We start from the raw sequence: 18,256 nt of genomic DNA, 5'->3' as shown, positions 1-18,256 counted from the left end.
TTTGAACAGTAAATTGTGTTAAACCCCACGATTTCGGATCGGACCATACTTCTATATGGTTTCATAAATGATGCATTTTTCGCTGGATTGGATGACGAAATGTAGTTATATCCGAAGTGGTGGAGTATCCAAACTTTAGCCCGGCCGAACCTAATGCCTACTTATTTATCCGGGGTAGTGGGCATCTAAAGTTCCATTTCGGATATTTTGATTAATTGTGCGGTCTTTACAGAAAGCAGGATTTATTTACTCGCCTTGCCTTAATATGTCGTATTATTTGAATAAGAAATTTCTTGGAAAATATGATTATCTTTTTTGTTCTTCTAGATCACAAAACACAAAATTCGTAGAACTATTTTAATCGAATCGCAGACAATGGACCCCTTTCAAGGACGTCCTTCAGTGTTTGTACAATATATTAAAACAAACAAAAAAATATATCAGTGCATTGTTGAAAAAAGTAAACAATTATAAGTGAATGCGTTGAATAGTCGCTTTGGTTTTTTTTGTATTGGTTTTGTTGCTCAGTTTTTGTTATTGTTATTTCACACTCGCTACTTCTTCCTCGTTTTATTATCATTGGGGATTATTTATTTTGTTTGCATTTACTTAATTGCACTTGGTATAGATTTATGACTTTATTTTTGTTTGCACTCTTTATTGCTCTTATTTTAGTTGTTGTTAATAAATATTATTAAGGATTGTGCTTTGTTTTTGTGCACTCGCGTTCTTACTCACTCACTCACTCTCTAAGTGATTTTTTTTTTGCTCTCTCGCACATTTTTACAGACAAACATTACGGTGCATTGAACAAGTGTGAATTGTGTCTGTAAGAATTTATTTTTATTTTGTTTTCAACTCTCTTTCGTTGTTTGTGCCCAGAGGAGGAGGGGACTGTAGTTTTGTTAGATAAAGCAAAGAAATTATAGGCGATTACTTTCATTTAACATCCTTTCGTTTGATGGAGAATTGCAGGAAGCACACACACACACACACACAAACATACCAAAAAGGCAACACTGCTGCTATTTTTGGGGCTGTTTTTCACTTCACGAAAACACATGCACTCACACTCGTTAAAGGATGGTGTTTTTTTTACCTACACAAACACCCTTGCCCAAAAGCTTATCTCTCACTCTCTTTCAATTCGCCTCACTATACATAGGCAATAAGGACGTGGAGGGCTCTTGTTGTCCAAATATGTATCTCACTCTTAAAATGTGTTTCTTGTATTGCACTTGTACTAGGACATTTTGCTCAGCCCAGAGAGCGAGAGCGAGAGAGAGAGTGAGAAGCGGGCAGAGAGGTATATTTGATTCTATTTCTGGTTCCCAACTGAGCGATACTGGGGGGGAGAAGATATGTGGCTCTGGTTTTTGGGGGTTTGTTGTTATTTTCCTTCGCTTGCTCTTCTTCGTTCTTGTCGAAGTACATATATCGTTGGTAGTAGTACTTTCTCAATTTTGTTTGACATTCCGCAATTTTCGTTGTACGATGTTGATGTTGTTTTGTTGGGGTTTTTCTATTCACTATATTTCGTTTTGTTTTTGTTTCTCGCTCGGCGCGGTGTAGACTACGGCGATTTCAACTGAGTTCTGTGCCTTATGGCTCGCGAATGCAGGGTTGTTGGTGTGAGTGAGTATGCGAGGACAGCGGCGACAACAAGAAGGAGTACACTTTATTTGGTTGTGTATTGTGTTTGTAATTGATTGCGTTTACTTTTTGAACTCAAATTCGTTTTTCTCTATGTACACCACCCGCGACGAGGACCGCGTTTCGATCCGCGACGACATGGCTTAACGCGACTGCTGCTATTGAGAGGACACTTCTGCTCTACTAGACCAGTGATGGTGGCTGGTGGTACAGGGTATGTATGGTCGTGTGTGTGTGCTCGGTTGTATGTGAATGCGTGCGTAAGGGTGTGCGTGTGCAAAATTTCTTTGTCGTCCTGTAAAGAACTTTTTCTTGTCCAGCTTTGGATTCGATTTTTCCTTCTTTGTTGTTTTTTCGTATGGTAGGAACACTCCCATGCAAGCAAAGAATTTTTCGCCAAAGTGTCCTTACCCAAAGGCCTGTCTTATTGGTTTTTTTGGGATCATATATTTCTGTAATTGGATATAGATTTTTTTTTTATTTCACTCTAGACTCCTTGGGGAGCAAATCCAACGCCCATTTCCTGTCACCGGAAATATAGCACATACACAGTTTTCCATCAAGGGTTCGCCTTAGACCATTCTTGAGGAGTTTAGAAAAAACGCTTAACGATTCTGGGATTATAGATTCTCGAAAAAACAGATCTGATTCCAATTGAAATGTACACTCACACACGACCAGACAGACCTACACATATGTAAGGACCAGCCTTTGGTGGATTTTCCACGCATAGACACCAAGCCATTTTTTCACTATTCTTCAATGCTACGTTTTGAACACCTTTTCCCTTATTGTCTTTAGGACAAATGGATACTTTCAAGCCGCTCTATTGGGAGCAAATATGTCTCACATATTTAATTTGATTTACCCGAATTGTTGATAATTTTATTGGTATTTAAAATTGTATTTAATGCACTAAGGTCGAGGAGAAAATATTGTAGGATTTTTTCTCTTTATAAGGTTCACCGTTCACCGTGATTTTTTTCTTTCGGTATTTCGTGTCATTCGCCGTTTTCGCAGTCGTCGGAATGAAAAAGTTTTTTATTTATGGTTGGTTTGAAAGTTGCTGTCAGTATGTGCGAAACGAAAGTTTATTTGCCACCCAACCAACATCGTTGACGTCTTAGTCGGTCGCCAGGATTCATTATTTGCTCCCTCTTTGCCATTTCGCCATAAACAACAAATGTACAATTTACTAACAACAACGACAACAAGGAGGCAACATCGGCATCGCCGTTGCCAGCGCCACCACCATCTATGAGTAGAGGGAAAACCATCAGCATTAGATATACGGTGTATAAGGAACATGAATTGTGTTGTCGCCCGCCTGGGCCGACGAGACGAGACGTGCAGTGGTTACAGCTGTGGCTCCCCGTTCTCTTTTCTCACGACGCGAATATACATTTCCTTGAGTTTTTCCATTGTGATGACGGTATCTTCTCTTTGTGTCCTCCAACAAATCCTTACAACGCACAACGAATATTTTCGCCCTGTTTCTCCGTCCGTACTTATGAGTTGCTCTCCGGTCAGTTGAAATGTACACACACAGACATACATACATACATACATACATACATACACACATACACACACACCATGTACTGTCTCTCAATCTCCCCCCAAAAGTTTTGTGTGATATCCATGTGTTGGTCATAAATCGAATTTTACTTTATGCGCCTGTATTGTCTGTCCATTTGTACGTGTCTGTTTCGAATGTTGTTACAGTGGCTTCTCGATGTGATGATTAGATATTTTACAAAATAAGAGCTATTCGTCCACTCCTCTTAGCCGTTAGTTTTTAATAAGCGGTTAAATTGGTGTTGCAGTTTTTTGTGGGTGCTATACTCTTAATTGTTATTCGGTTAATCGATTATTCATGACCATTCAAGTAATCGAACAATTGTAAATAAACAATTAATCGAATAATTTAGAACGGTTAATCGATTAATCGTATTGATGTTAAACAAGCTTAAAAACATATGAATTTCGTCATTTGTCTGCATTTCTTGACCATTTGAGCCCTATATGGGCAAAATTTCATTTGAGTAAGAGTCTTGCACAAATTCTTATCGGAATAGTAGATTTCGAGAGGATATTTCTATGCATGCTTTGTGTAGGTTTGAATTTAGGTTGAATGGGTAGCCTATAGAGCTGGCGAACAGATAATAGCACTATCGTTAGTTTTATTTTTGCGTTAGCTTTTTACATTGGTAATGTTCCTTTCGAGTTCTACAAACATACGACGAAACTATTTCTTCTAGAGGACTAGAATCTATTTCCTTGGCTTTCAGTAGATCCATTATTATACCAATTATAGGCGTCTATCGCTTTTGGACACTCTGTATAAACTGCTAACGGGGTTTCCACTAAATAGAATGGATAAGTTATAAAGGTCTGATGAATATAGGAGAAATAAGCTTTATAATTTGTTGATTTCGGAAGGGGGCGGACCCTCTTCCGTAACCCAAAAACACCACCCAAAATCAATAGTGGACCGATCGGGACAATATGGGTATCAAATGAAAGGTATTGGAAAATAGAATACGAATATTAAAATTTGGGTTTAAGTACCAATCGGGCCGCTAGAACACCGAAATTCCCCCAAACAGACATATTGAACGTTCATGTCAATATGGGTCTCAAATGAAAGGTGTTCGGCAGTAGATTACGAATCTGGCATACAAAATCAGTTTGAAGTATAGGGGGTCACCCTACCTCCCAAAAATGCCTTAAATGGGCATATGACCCATCATGACTGGAATCAAACACGGCTGAACCGATTATCTTAAAATTTTCACAGATTGTGTAAGTTTGTCTGGAAGGGAACATAGGCTATATAATTTTTAGATATCGGATGGGACGGTTGCTCCCTCTTACCCCAAAAACGCCACCCAAAACCAAAAGTGGACCTATGGGCACAATATGGTTATCAAATTAAAAATATTGGAGACTAGAAAACGAATATCGTATTAAAATTTTGGTCCAAGTACCCAGCGGGCCGCCCCAATCCCAAAACTCCTCTAAACGGATATATTCGGCGTTCTTATCAATATGGGACTCAAATGAAAAGTATTCGGCACTAGATTACAAATATGGCCAAAAAAATGGTCCAAGTAATGGGAGGTCGCCACAACCCCAAATACCCCCTAATGGGCATATTAGTCGACAATGGCTATATGAGACTCAAATGAAAGGTATTTAGGAGTAGATTACAATATAACATTAAAATATGCGTTCAAGTCCAGGTGGCTCTTTTCCTCCTAAAAATACGTCAAATAAGTTAATTGCCCCATAATGACAATATGAGACTCAAATGAAAGGTATTTGAGAGTAGAATACGAATTTGATATCCAATTTTGAAGCCAAGTGTTTGGGGGGATATGAATTTCAGTTTAGGGGGTGCTTTAGAGCGTCACCCCTTAAACTGAACTTCATATCCGACTATGGCAAATTGGAGCTCAAATCAACGGTATTTGGGGGTATTTTCGGGGCAATGTAGCGATGGCCGCCCCAGCCCCAAAACACCTTCCAAACGGTTCATATTTACCGACCATGGCAATATGGGGCTTAAATTAGAGGGATTTGGGAATGTTGCACGAATTTGATATCCATATTTGAGTCGAAGTATCTGAGCTGCCATCGCTCCCTTGAAAAGAACTTCTCATTACCCTAATTTTTAAAAACACCAGATCTCGGATATTGGTGATGCGATTCGTTCAAAATTTTTTTCTATTCTTACCGTCACCAAGGAGTGTAAGAAGGAGATTAAAGCCCTCTCTGAGGGTGGTACAATCCGCATCGTTTGAGTGCCGGGCCATAACGGAGTAAGGGGGAATGAAAGGGCACACGATATGGCAGTGAAGGCCAGAGGACTGCCGTCGATAAACTTGGTTAACCCCAAGCCTTTCAGGTCGACACAGTCCGATTTAAGCGCGTGGTCGACAAACGCATGCAATACTGTGGAACAGTCGGTAGGACGGCGAAAATCTAATGGGGTGATCCGGATCGTGCGAGGACGAGGCTATTACTGAAAGGAAGTAAGAAGGAGGTCAGTATAGCTTTTGGTGTCATAACGGGACACATAAGAGCTCACTTATGCAAAATCGGTGCGGCAAGTGATGGCATGTGGGGAAAATGATGAGACGTTGGAGCATTTCCCAAAAATTAAAAATTTTTTCTTCGAGGTTACTTTTTAGTTTTTAAAGCGCACAACAAGCCGATTACTGGCTTAGGTGTATGTCCATAGTGGCATGTGGCAGATTAATATGTCACCAAAAACAAAACATGGTTTTGATTGTTGTAGTCTGGTGCATCGGGGGCCGCCCAAAACCCGCCAAATGGATATTTACAATCACGACAATTCAGCGTCATAGGCGGACATATGCTACAATGGCACGAGTTCGATATTCACGTTCAGAGCGAAGTGTCCCCACCCTTAAAAGATATTGGAGAGTTAAAGAAGGCGCAGCGGAGCGTGCCCGGTTTGGCTAGCAAGTCATTAAATTTTAAATGGTAAAGAATTCATACAAGTACATACATATTTAAAAAATAGTTTGAGATACAGATGTTTCATACAAAATGAATCTTCTTCTTGAACAGTCAATCAAATAATTAAACTTAATCTATGTGCAACATTGTCATCTCTATAAGCCGATCTGACACACATCGCATACATATGTTGAGTCACAACGAGTTTTTTTTGGTAATTGTATATAATTTTGTTATAACTTTGAAAGTGTATTATTTTAATAATAAAATCTTATCTAATCTTAATCAATAAAGTTAAATTTTTTGTTGAATGACTTGCTTTTTTGATAAAATCTATTGGATTTACCAAAAGTTCCATATGTAAGGAGTCAAGATTTAGTTTTTTAATAGAAAGCCTTCAAAATAAAGACAAAATAACAAAAATGAACGAGTTTGTCCTATATTTGCTAATTTTCCTATATCCGTCGATATTTTCACTTTATTAGAATAGAAACAAGTAAAAGCGTGCTAAGTTCGGCCGGGCCGAATCTTATATACCTTCCACCATGGATCGCATTTGTCCAGTTCTTTTCCCGGCATCTCTTCTTAGGCAAAAAAGGATATAAGAAAAGATTTGCTCTGCTGTGAGAGCGATATCAGATATGATCCGGTTTGGACCTCAATTAAATTATATGTTGGAGGCCTGTGTAAAATGTCAGCCAATTCGAATAAGAATTACGCCCTTTGTGGGCTCAAGAAGTAAAATAGAGAGATCGATTAATATGGAAGCTGTATCAGGCTATAGACCGATTCAGACCATAATAAACACGTTTGTTGATGGTCATGAGAGGATCCGTCGTACAAAATTTCAGGCAAATCGGATAATAATTGTGACCTCTAGAGGCTCAAGATGCCAGATCGGTTTATATGGCAGCTATATCAGGTTATGAATCGATTTGAACCTTATTTGACACAGTTGTTGAAAGTAAGAATAAAATACGTCATGCTAAATTTTAGCCAAATCGGATAGGAATTGCGCCCTCTAGAAGCTCAAGAAGCCCCAGATCGGTTTATATGACAGCTATATCAGGTTATGGACCGATTTGAACCATACTTGGCACAGTTGTTGGATATCATAACTAAACACGTCGTGCAAAATTTCATTTCAATCGAATAAGATTTGCGCCCTCTAAACGCCCAAGAAGTCAACACCCAGGATCGGTTTTTATGGCAGCTATATCAAAACATGGGCCGATATGGCCCATTTACAATACCAACCGACCTACACTAATAAGAAGTATTTGTGCAAAATTTCAAGCGGCTAGCTTTACTCCTTCGGAAGTTAGCGTGCTTTCGACAGACGGACGGACGAACAGACGGACGGACATGGCTAGATCGACATAAAATGTCGCGACAATCAAGAATATATATCCTTTATGGGGTCTTAGACGAATATTTCGAGTAGTTACAAACAGAATAGTGGAGGGTATAAAAGGCAAGGACGGACTAAAGTCGGGCATAGCCGACCTTTTGATACCTTACATCGAATTACTTATGCATGCTAAGCCGTTTAGATTAAAATTTGTTAAAATTCGAAATAAACAGTATCGACCAAAATCCGTATATTTTGTGGGAGTCATAAAGGAAATCGGTGTGTAAACTATCGATAAGATCGGTTGGTTATTGCGTTTGCCAAAGCTCCAAAAGAGGTATTTGATCGATGCATACATATGGAAGCTACATCTAAATCTGAGCCAATTTCTTAGATATTCTCGTGATCAGATCTGTCTTAAGGGGAACATTCGTTCCAAATTTTGTGGGGATCGGTATACATATATATCGAAAGAGGGTATAAATGGAAGCTTTACCCAATTCCCCGCCGGTTTCAACCAAAATAAGCACACATAGTAAAAGTCATTAATTAAGACATTGCTCAACATTTTGAGAAAGTTAGTTAGGCAATAAGCAAGGGTAACAAGGGCTCTATTAAAAATCGGGGGATACATATATATGGCTATATCTAAATTTGAACCAATTTCTATGACTTCTCACATATTAATGAGTGCTGTGCGATTAAAATTTGAGCTCAATATCGCCAGCATTAAGAGGGCAGGGGTTAGGTTAGGATGGGTTGGAAAGAGGTTGTGGGTATTGATCCGGCCCATGCCACTATGAATATAGACCTAAGCCAGTGATCGACTTGTTGTGCGCTTTAAATACTAAAAGAAACCTCCAAAAAGAAAATCTAGTCAGGAACACCGTGTTACTTACCAAATCCCTAACTGTATTCCATACCACGCCCCTAAGTTTGTTCATGTCTAGTATTGGGTCCCCATCTCAGTCCCGGTCTCTTAGCCGCGAAAGCCGTGCAAAGTCATAGGAAATGATAATGTTTACTATATTTTTGTCCCGATATATGATAAGGTCCGATCCTTCTGTCAACTGTAAAAACCCTTTGAGTTCTCAAAAAATAAAACTGGAACTCCCACATTGATAAAATACTTTGGTTACCCCAAGTGGTCTTTAATTACATGGACTTTTTTTTGCGCCGTAGGATTCAGGTCTCTACGGCCATTTTACTAAAAATGCCAATGCGCTGCAAAATGGCCATCTCTTCTCTTGTTGGAAAGTGCTTTCTAAGCCCTATAAAACACATGCATGTTTGCCTAATATCTCTTATTGCTGTGGAGATATTTGCCATGATTTTTTACTGAGGCCGACCTCGTGTCTAATGAACCTATTTGAATCTAACTACTGACTTAAATAGCTTATAACAAGTAAAAGCGTGCTAAGTTCGGCCGGGCCGAATCTTATATACCCTCCACCATGGATCGCATTTGTCGAGTTCTTTTCCCGGCATCTCTTCTTAGGCAAAACAGGATATAAGAAAAGATTTGCTCTGCTATTAGAGCGATATCAAGATATGGTCCGGTTTGGACCACAATTAAATTATATGTTGGAGACCTGTGTAAAATGTCAGCCAATTCGAATATGAATTGCGCCCTTTGTGGGCTCAAGAAGTAAAATAGAGAGATCGATTTATATGGGAGCTGTATCGGCCTATAGACCAATTCAGACCATAATAAACACATATGGTAATGGTCATGAGAGAATCCGTCGTACAAAATTTCAGGCAAATCGGATAATAATTGCGACCTCTAGAGGCTCAATAAGTCAAGATCCCAGATCGGTTTATATGGCAGCTATATCAGGTTATGAACCGACTTGTACTTTATTTGACATAGTTGTTGAAAGTAACAATAAAAAACGTCTTGCGAAATTTCAGCCAAATCGGATAGAAATTGAGCCCTCTAGAAGCTCAAGAAGTCAAGTCCCCAGATCTGTTTATATGACAGCTATATCAGGTTATGAACCGATTTGAACCATATTATGCACAGTTGTTGGATATCATAACAAAATACTACGTGCCAAAATTTATTCAAATTGGATAAGAATTGCGCCCTCCAGAGGCTCAAGAAGTCAAGACCCAAGATCGGTTTATATGACAGCTATATAAGGTTATGAACCGATTTGAACCATACTTGGCACAGTTGTTGGATATCGTAACAAAACACGTCGTGCAAAATTTCATTCCAATCGGATAAGAATTGCGCACTCTAGAGGCTCAAGAAGTCAAGACCCAAGATCGGTTTATATGGCAGCTATATCAGGTTATGAACCGATTTGAACCATACTTGGCACAGTTGTTGGATATAATAACAAAACACGTCGTGCAAAATTTCATTCCAATCGGATAAGAATTGCGCACTCTAGAGGTTCAATGAGTCTAGACCCAAGATCGGTTTATATGGTAGCGATTTGAACCATACTTGACACAGTTGTTGGATATTATAACAAAACACGTCGTGCAAAATTTCTTCCCAATCGGATAAGAATTGCGTACTCTAGAGGCTCAAGAAGTCAAGACCCAAGATCGGTTTATATGGCAGCTATATCAGGTTATGAACTGATTTGAACCATACTTGGCACAGTTGTTTGATATAATAACAAAACACGTCGTGCAAAATTTCATTCCAATCGGATACGAATTGCGCACTCTAGAGGCTCAAGAAGTCAAGACCCCAGATCGGTTTATATGCCAGCTATATCAGGTTATAAACCGATTTGAACCATACTTGGCACAGTTGTTGGATATAATAACAAAACACGTCGTGCAAAATTTCATTCCAATCGGATAAGAATTGCGCACTCTAGACGCTCAAGTAGTCAAGACCCAAGATCGGTTTATATGGCAGCTATATCAAAACATGGACCGATATGGCCCATTTACAATACCAACCGACCTACACTAATAAGAAGTATTTGTGCAAAATTTCAAGCGGCTAGCTTTACTCCTTCGGAAGTTAGCGTGCTTTCGACAGACAGACGGACGGACGGACGGACGGACGGACAGACGGACGGACATGGCTAGATCGACATAAAATTTCACGACGATCAAGAATATATATACTTTATGGGGTCTCAGACGAATATTTCGAGTAGTTACAATCAGAATGACGAAATTAGTATACCCCCCATCTTATGGTGGAGGGTATAAAAATGTACAATAATTTTGCTGTACTAAAGGGTGATTTTTTTGAGGTTAGAATTTTCATGCATTAGTATTTGACAGATCACGTGGGATTTCAGACATGGTGTCAAAGAGAAAGATGCTCAGTATGCTTTGACATTTCATCATGAATAGACTTACTAACGAGCAACGCTTGCAAATCATTGAATTTTATTACCAAAATCAGTGTTCGGTTCGAACGTTACGGTGAATGAACACATTTCGAACCGAACACTGATTTTGGTAATAAAATTCAATGATTTGCAAGCGTTGCTCGTTAGTAAGTCTATTCATGATGAAATGTCAAAGCATACTGAGCATCTTTCTCTTTGACACCATGTCTGAAATCCCACGTGATCTGTCAAATACTAATGCATGAAAATCCTAACCTCAAAAAAATCACCCTTTAGTTTACAATATCCGTCTCTTCTGTCAAAATTAATGCGAGTTCTAAATTCAAAAATTGTAAAACTAAGTGGTGCTATGTGTATTGTTGTTGTGGCGCGTGCATTGTTTTGCATTTGTCCTGAACAGCGAAAGCTATACTGGACTCCTTTTTAATTCTTTTCTGTAACAGCTTTGCCATCTGACGATCTGGACCTCTCCATAAGATTTTCGTCGTCCTAGCGACCGTTTTTTTGTACGCCGCCAACGCCATTAATTTGGACTGCGTCGTGTGTCCTGTGGTCTTCATTGCCAAATTGTCTGCTATTTCATTCCCCCTTTTTCCTCTATGGCCCGGCACCGAAACAATGTGAATTGTGCCATCCTCACTCAAAGAGGGCGTTAATCTCCTTCGTACACTCCAAGACTGGTCGGTTGTTATTGCCCCGATGTCCTCGCGTGAACACCACCTCACACACTCCGTGATCGCCTGGATCTTCGCTTGAAGGACCGTATTAGGGTCAGGCATATGAAAATAGATTTCAGTCCCTGGGTTCTCAATATAAACCCCCAGGCTCACTCTGGCCTACAGCTTTGATTCATCTGTGTAGCATGAAATTCCATATGGTAATAGCAGAGTTCCGTCAATCGAAGACTGTGCCGTTGACACCAATGACTCGCACTCGACCCTAAGTGTCCTCTCAGGTATTCGATCGGAAACCTCTTCCATTGTTTCCAGGTTTCCCGTCGTCGCCTCGATTATACAGCTGAGGCGTTAGTATGTATTGGTCTAATCACGCTTCTGTAGAGCCGGTAGACTATCCTCGGGTTCAGGTCCCATTTCGAGCCTACAGCACGTCTAAGCTTCATGTCCAAGATCACTCCTTAGTATTTGACCCTGTCAGACATCGAAATCGTTCAACTGAAAAAACGTGGTGTGTCAAATTGGCCCACCTTCGTCTTCCTCGTGAACAAGCAGATTTCAGCCTTCTCTGGGTTAACATTGAGACCCTAGGTCAAGCCCGGTCGCATGCCATCTACAAGACCATTATGGTCATTCTGCAAAGCTTATTCAGATCCTTACGCAGCATCCGCAATAGGTTATTTATGCTGGTAACCCGTCGTAGTGGCGAAAGAATGCCCCCTCACCCCCTTTGCGTGCGTTGTGCCACTTTCTCCGATATTTTTATGTAATGGAATCCACTATTTATCCACCTGTTACTTAGCATTTGATTTATCCAGTCTCTAAGCATCGGGTGCACCTGGTACTGATCTAAGAATTGGATCAGTGTGTCGTCTGAACGTTGTTAAAAGGACCCTCTGATTTCAAATCGCCAATGTGTACACCTTGGTATGGTGGTATGGCATCTTAATCCCCAATATAACTTCTTAACACCCAAGAAATACCTAATATCTGTAATCATTGGCCGATTTACTTTCTTAATAATAATCATCATATAAAAAGAGCTACGAATATTGTGGAAGAGTTTTAGGTCATGGTCTTAGGTGCGGAAAAATAAAACATTGGGTGATAGTATTAGATCAGAAGGGTAAAGCCCGAAAAGAATTTAAAGCTCTCATACCAAACTCTTGTAATTCGCTTTTAATATAATATTGATAGAGGGTGGGTCAACCAATGGCTGATTGGCCATTGATTGGCTCTTGTATGAGTGTCCAAGAATGTAGTGGATATTCAAAGCTCAGCCTTGTCGAATTTAGGCATGTTTACGTGAAATATGCACGTTTGAAAATATGCATAGTTTATAATATACTGGCTAATTTTTAGCTCATAAATTTTACTACACTACCAAAGACGTCCAAAAACTTGCCCAAGGTTACGAAATCATTTTTATATGTATTCTACTCTTATACCCTAAATACTTGCCTTAAATTTGGGTATCCGATTCGTATTCTAAACTCGTTGACCTTTCATTTGTGTTCCATATGGCGCCAGTAGGCCTTCACGTCCGTTTGGTGATATTTTTCTGAAGGAGTTGATCCCCCAGACACTTAGTTCTCATTTTATTTTATCCATTGTAAAACATTTTCGATCATTAAGCTCATCTTGAAAGGGACATTCGCACATCATTCGAAAAATGATAATCGCCCTAACAGGCAAAACAAAATTAAAAACAAATCGAATTTAAAACAAGATATGGTCCGGCTCGGACCACAATTAAATTATATGTTGGAGACCTGTATAAAATTTCAGCCAATTCGTATAAGAATTGCGCCCATTGGGGCTCACGAAGTAAAATAGAGAGAACGATTTATATGGGATCTGTATCGGGTTATAGACCGATTAAGACCATAATAAACACGTTTGTTGATGGTCATGAGAGGATCCGTCGTACAAAATTTCAGGCAAATCGGATAATAATTGTGACCTCTAGAGGCTCAAGATGCCAGATCGGTTTATATGGCAGCTATATCAGGTTATGAATCGATTTGAACCTTATTTGACACAGTTGTTGAAAGTAAGAATAAAATACGTCATGCTAAATTTTAGCCAAATCGGATAGGAATTGCGCCCTCTAGAAGCTCAAGAAGCCCAAGATCGGTTTATATGGCAGCTATATCAGGTTATTAACCGATTTGAACCTTATTTGACACAGTTGTTGAAAGTAAAAATAAAATACGTCATGCAAAATTTTAGCCAAATCGGATAGGAATTGCGCCCTCTAGAAGCTCAAGAAGTCAAATCCCCAGATCTGTTTATATGACAGCTTTATCAGGTTATGGACCGATTTCAACCATACTTGGCACAGTTGTTGGATATCATAACGAAATACTTCGTGCAAAAATTCATTCAAATCGGATAAGAATTGTGCCCTCTAGAGTCTCAAGAAGTCAAGACGCAAGATCGGTTTATATGGCAGCTATATCAGGTTATGGACCGATTTAAACCATACTTGGCACAGTTATTGGGTATCATAACAAAACACGTCGTGCGAAATTCCATTCTAATCGGATAAGAATTGCGCCCTCTAGAGGCTCAAGAAGTCAAGACCCAAGATCGAATTATATGGCAGCTATATCAGGTTATGGACCGATTTGAACCATATTTGGCACAGTTGTTGGATATCATAGCAAAACACGTCGTGCAAAATTTCATTCCAATCGGATAAGAATTGCGCACTCTAGAGGCTCAAGAAGTCAAGACCCAAGATCGGTTTATATGGCAGCCATATCAAAACATGGACCGATGTGGCCCATTTACAATACCAACCAACCTACACTAATAAGAAGTATTTGTGCAAAATTTCAAGCGGCTAGCTTTACTCCTTCGGAAGTTAGCGTGCTTTCGACAGACAGACGGACGGACAGACGGACGGACATTGCTAGATCGACATAAAATGTCGCGACGATCAAGAATATATATACTTTATGGGGTCTCAGACAAATATTTCGAGTAGTTACAAACAGAATGACGAAATTAGTATACCCCCCATCTTATGGTGGAGGGTATAATTAGCTTAAATTTGATTTTTTGAGAAGATCGATTGATAAATAGGTTAGCAAAGACCTTAAAAGTGAAAATCGGGAGATGCATATAGATGAGATATATATCTAAAACTGAACAAATTTCATCAGTCATCGGAAGAGTTATAAGATTTTGTGCAGATCGGGTAACAAATTACTAAATGATTGATTTTTATTCAAAATCGGATGCAAATATATATGGGAGCTATATCTAAATCTGAACCTTTGTGCCAATTTTCGTTTGAATCGATTAACAAATGACCAAAATATTGCAATCCTAGTCCAAATCAGACGAACATATATATGGCAGCTCTATCTAAATCTGAAGCGATTTCTATGAAATTTACCAATGATGTCGAGACTTAAAAGAGAATACCTCGTGCAAAATTTCGTGAGAATTGGTTTCTAATAAAGATATAATTGCAATTTAAGTCAAATCGGACGAACATATATACGGCAGCTTTATGTAAATCTAAACCGATTTCTATGAAAATCACCAATAGTCTCGAGATTTATAAGAGAATCACTCGTGAAAATTTTCGTGAGAATCGGTTTATAAGTAACGAAATAATTGCTGTTTTAGTCTAAATCGGACGAGCATATATATGGAAGCCAGGGACGTAGCCAGGATTTTATTTTGGGGAGGGGGCCCATTTTTTCAAAATCGAAAATTGCCAAAATTCTTGTTACTTTGAAATTAGTAAGGATACCTCAATTTTTTTTTAAATTGTGGTAGCTGTTGGGTTCAGGAACTGACACATCGGCGATGACATTTGCTCATAAAGTCAGAGCTAAATGTTACACTGATTGCTAACACAGTGCAAATATCGTTTGGAAGTTGCATTAATGGCTTCGAACGCTAGACAATGACAACAGCTCTTCCTTCGTGTGCCCAGATTCGCATTAACGACGACAAATACCTAAGAATAGAGCTAGAAAAATTCATGCTCGATTTAGGAATGAGGTATCGTTATGAAACTTGGGTTGGCGTAAAGTAGACGACTGAAACAGTTACAACAATTTTCCGCTTCATGTTTTAGGGAAAATTAGCTTCTCAAAAGTCCCAAAAATCAAACGATAACATTTCTCAAAATTCTTAGGAGTGAAATTTCTGGAACCCGTTTTAATGTCTTGTTGCATTTGATGGTTCTATAAAAAAATAAATTTATGGTAATAATCCTACATCTTTTGACATCAGATTATATTGTATGCCAAAATCATTAAATCCAGTTTTCTTCCCAAAACGGAAAATGGTTTTTTGTTGTAGAGGTTAAGGAAATCAGAAGAAAAAACATTTTGAAAGTTTTAGTGCCTAAATGTACGAATTAAAAAAAAAAAAACTCTAGTCGGCCGATAAATATTGTCAATGTGTAACTGTATCGCAGTTTTGAGATCTTTAGTACAATCCATAAATAAAGAACCATTTTGTATGTTTCAGCACCTAATTATACAAATTTAAGATGCTAATGCTAAGATGTACCTGCATCCCTAATTTCACAAAAGTAGCTTAGTCTGTAAATAAAGTACCACTTTGTACGTTTTAGTACCAAAATGAACGAATATTAACAAAATCTGCTAGTTGTCCGGTACATACCGCCAAGATGTACCTGTATCCCAAATTTCGGATCTGTAGCTCAATCTATAAAGAAAGTACTTCATAGTACCAATTAGAGCACTTAAGTACTTTCAATTCCAATCCTGGTACGATTTCAAAATTTATATTTAGTACAACTTATTGTATATTTGTCAAGACATCGATAATTTTTAGCAATTTTTTTAATTTTACCCTTCTCCTTTAAAAGTAAATGAGCTATTTCGTACCTTTTGGTACCAAAATGTACGATTTGTTAAAAAATCGCTTAATCAGCTTACATATATATCTTAGTAGAATCTACATGTTTAATTTCAGAGCTCTAGTTCAATCCGTAAAGAAAATATGAAATGGTACCAAATATGGTACTTAACGTACGTTTCTTCCGTTTCCATGACTAGTTTTCATATTTTTTTCTATCTACTCACTTTACTTCGTAACAACAATCATTTAAGCCAAATTTCGAAGTTCTAACTCTACCCATTTGCCCTAAACAAAGTTTACCTATTTCGTACTTTTTTTTTTCTAAATGTCCAAAAACTCTTTTTGCGTCCCAATTTAGGTTGCCACAGTGTACCTAAATTCCAAAATTCAAAGCTCTAGCTCTATTAACAAACAAGGTCCAAACAGCACCAATTGCGGTCTAAACGTACAATTTTTCCCACCTCCGGTACTATTTTAGGAAATATTTGTCACCAGTTTTTTTTTTTTGGAAAATCATAATTCTAGCCTCATCCGTTTGCGCTGGGTAAAAAGTCAACATTTCGTACTTGTTAGTACCCACATTCGAGCCAAATTTCATGACTCTAGCTTTAGCCGTTTGAGCTGGGAGTTGATCAGTCAGTTAGTCAAACAGACAATCACTCGTTTTTATATATGGGCATAAAATGTCATCAAAATTGATCAACTGAATCGAGGGTCAGGCGTAAATTTAGTCTTTAAAAATATTTGTTGAAATTTGTCTACAGAAAAAATTTTTAGGAAAATCTTCTTTGGGGCAGATAAGCATACTTTAAAAATATGTATGCAAAATTAAATCTTATGGTTAGGTTGTCTTTAGAGAGTTTTTCGCTGAAAGCTAGTCTTTAAAAAATTTCATTCATTCTTAAGAAAAAATTTAATATATATTTTTTTTAATTTTTCTTAGAAAAAATTTTAAAGAAATTTTCTTCCTTAAAAAAATAATTTTCAGTGGGTCCGGCCTTGCTGAAGCTTTGTCATACGAGAATATTACGCTGAAATTCTGTCTGTCTGAAAAATATCATTAAATTTTTTTTTCATAAAATTTCTTAAAAAATTTTCTTTCACTAAGAAATTCATTAAAAACTTCGTCCTTAAGAAACATAATTAGAAGGCGGCTCTGGCCTATGCAAAATGTTGTATTTGTAGAATATTATAAATATGAAATTTTGTCATTATATAAAATGTTGACGAAATTTTTGTTTAGAATAAATTTAACTTAATTTTTCCTTTAGACAAAATCATTTTTTGGGTGAGGGGGGCTCGTGCCCAAGGGCCCCCCTGGCTACATCCCTGATGTAAGCTATATCTAAATCTGAGCCGATTTCTATGAAATTCTCCAATAATGTCAAGACTTATAAGGGAACCCCCTTTGCAAAATTTCGTGAGAATCGGTTAACAAATGACGATATAATTACAATTTTAGTCCAAATCGGGCTAACATATATATAGGGGCTACATCGAAATCTAAACCGATGTTTTTCCAATTTCAATAGGCTTCGTCCCTAGGCCCAGGAAAATGCTTGTGCCAAATTTGAAGGCGATCGGATGAAAATTGCGACCTGTACAAAAATTAACATGGACAGACGGACTGACAGAGGGACATAGCTTAATCGAATCAGAAACTGATTCTGATTCGATCGGTATACTTATCTCTCTTACTTCTGGGTATTACAAACAAATTCACTAAGTTATAATACCCTGTACCACAATAGTGGTGAAGGGTATAAATATCAAATTTATGCTGTACTAACAATGACCTTAGTTTGAGTCCCATATTGTTGCGGTCGGTCTACACCTCAAATTTAAGGGTTTTATGGCATTGTGGCGTCCACCAAGTTACTTTGTTACCATAAAATTGATATCAG

The 18,256-nt window shown here is 38.2% G+C and overlaps 1 protein-coding gene across 4 annotated transcripts in view; it reads right to left on the bottom strand.

Annotated features, from left to right (window-relative positions):
* Positions 1–2,654, bottom strand: part of LOC106090301 (uncharacterized) — a 96,721-nt gene extending 94,067 nt beyond the window's left edge. The window contains exon 1 of one of the 4 annotated variants that reach the window (XM_059366215.1): positions 2,522–2,654. The gene's annotated coding sequence lies outside the window, so the exon portion shown is untranslated. The other 3 variants (XM_059366218.1, XM_059366216.1, XM_059366217.1) reach the window with 3 other exon arrangements.
* Positions 2,655–18,256: the final 15,602 nt, after the last annotated feature.

The sequence above is a fragment of the Stomoxys calcitrans genome, chromosome 4 (assembly GCF_963082655.1).
Source record: "Stomoxys calcitrans chromosome 4, idStoCalc2.1, whole genome shotgun sequence".
Taxonomy (NCBI): domain Eukaryota; kingdom Metazoa; phylum Arthropoda; class Insecta; order Diptera; family Muscidae; genus Stomoxys; species Stomoxys calcitrans.
Note: the sequence above shows the minus strand (reverse complement) of the source record. Positions and strands in the feature narration are given on the sequence as shown.